Source organism: Penaeus monodon, chromosome 9 (assembly GCF_015228065.2).
Source record: "Penaeus monodon isolate SGIC_2016 chromosome 9, NSTDA_Pmon_1, whole genome shotgun sequence".
Classification (NCBI taxonomy): domain Eukaryota; kingdom Metazoa; phylum Arthropoda; class Malacostraca; order Decapoda; family Penaeidae; genus Penaeus; species Penaeus monodon.
Window position 1 is genome coordinate 52952285 of NC_051394.1, and position 2500 is coordinate 52954784.

At 36.7% G+C, this 2500-nt stretch overlaps 1 protein-coding gene across 1 annotated transcript in view; it reads left to right on the forward strand.

Annotated features, from left to right (window-relative positions):
- Positions 1 to 2500, forward strand: part of LOC119576762 (putative uncharacterized protein DDB_G0271982) — a gene marked incomplete at its 5' end in the record, with an annotated part of 6558 nt that overhangs the window by 481 nt on the left and 3577 nt on the right. The gene's annotated exons all lie outside the window — the stretch shown is intronic.

Genomic DNA, 2500 nt, shown 5'->3' on the forward strand with positions numbered 1-2500 from the left:
TCTCTTCTCTCTTCTCTCTCTCTTCCTTTTTTTTTTAATACTCCACTCACCTCTACCTCACCCCATCCCCATCCCCTTTTACCTCTCTCCTTCCCCTTCCCTCCTCTCTACCCCACCCCCAACAATCCCCATACCTTTTTACCCCCACCCCTCCACTCCATCCCCCTCCCTACCCCCACCCACTCCCTCCCCCACCCACCCCCTACCCACTCCCTCCCCCACCCACTACCCCTACCCCCTCCCTCCCTTCCCAACCCACCTCCTTCCCCCCTCCCCCTCCTCCCTTCCCCCACGTCCCTCCCTCCCTCCCTCCCCCCACCCAACCTCCTGCCCTTTCTAATACCTGCTCTGTCACCGGTTAGGCTAATAATTATACAAGTAACAAGCGGTAGTGTGTGTTGTCTGCAGAGAAACCAAGAGGACGGATATACATTTAGTTAATTGGGGCTTAGTCGATGTGAAATGAGAACATCTCTGTGTCTCGATGATAATTAATTAGCTGGAGAGAGAGGGGGAGGTGGGGAGAGGAGGGGGGAGAATGGGGGGAGAGGATGTGGGAGGGGGAGATGTAGTGGGAGAGAGGGAGGGGTAGAGGGACATAGAGAGAGAGAGAGAGAGAGAGAGAGAGAGAGAGAGAGAGAGAGAGAGAGAGAGAGAAAAAAGAAAAAGAAAAAAAAAAAAAAAAAAAAGAAAAAAGAGAGACACATAAAGAAAAAAAGAAAAAGACACACACACAAAAAAAAGAAAGACAGATAGATAGAGAGAGAGAAAGACAGAGACGGAGAAAGACAGACGGAAAGAGAGAAAGCGAGAGAGAGAGAGAGTCCCAAGCCCATTTAAGAAAAACCGTAAGATGAAGGAAAAGGAAGTTTGAAGAGAAGGAACCAATTGTGTGAATAAAGGCCTATCCTGTGCATTGAAGATAGGCCTTAATGGGGCGAATGTGAGGAAAAGGGGAAACGAGGAGAAAAAAGGGATGATGGAGATTGAAAAGGGAAAATTTTAATAATAATAATATTAATGATGATAGTTATGATAATGATAATAATAACATGAAAGGGGGAAACAAAGGATACACACATACATACACATACACACACACAACACACACACACACACACACACACACACACACACACACACACACACACACACACACAAACATAACACACACACACACACACACACACACACACACACACACACACACACACACACACACACACACACACACACACACACACACACACATATATATATATATATATATATATATATATATATATATATATATATATATATATTATATATATTATATATATATTCTTCTCTCTCTCTCTTCTCTCTCTCTCTCTAACACACTCTCTCTATCTCTCACACTCTCTCTATCTCTCTTCTCTCTCATTATATATATATATATATATATATATATATAATATATATATATATATATATATATATATATATATATATATACACATATATATGTATTATGTATATATGTATACATGAAATCAAGTTTCTCCTTGTTTGCACCCGGAATGTCCGTTAATCAATGATAATATTCTCTGGTTTAGGAATAATCATAAAAAATACACACTAATATTTGTTAGACAGAGTAATGAGTCTCCGCGTCGGGGGAAAATTAATGTTTATGAAGCACGCACAAGTAGATTTATTAAGATTGGCAATTTTGCAGATACATTATACATATACAAATGTGGAACGTATTTGCGCACGCACACGCGGATGCATATACATACGAACATACATACATACATACACGTATACACGTACATACACACATGCATACACATATATACACACACGCATACACATGCATACAAATACATACACACATACACATATACACATACACGCACACGTACACATATACACATACACGCACACGTACATGCAAACAAACGATAAAATCTTATTTTGTCTGTTCATTTCTGTTAATTTGTATGATGTCTATTTTTGTCTTATATTTCTCATTATTACTTTTTTTCTTTTTCTTCATTTCATTTATTTTCATGTTGTTCTTTTATTTATTATTGTAATCGTTATGATTCCAATTTTTCTTCATATTTATTTATTTATTTATTTTTCTTTTTTTCATCTTCTTCTACTTTCACCTTATTCTTCTTTCAGTCTTCTGCTTCTTCGTTTTTCTTCTTCTAATACAACTTTTTTCTTCGTTTTTCATCCCCTTCTTTTTCTTCTTCTTCTTCTTCTTCTTCTTCCTTCTTCTTCTTCATCTCCTCCTCCTCCTTCTCCTCCTTATTATTATTATTATTATTATTATCATTATTATTATTATTATTATTATTATTATTTTTATTATTATTATTATTATTATTATTATTATTATTATTATTATTATTATTATTTTATACAAAAGTTTCCTTAGATTTGCTAATTAAAATCAAACGCCGAGTCACTACCAGCGACCTTGGGTGATTGAAGTTTGAGGTAATGGAACATCAACGAAAACATG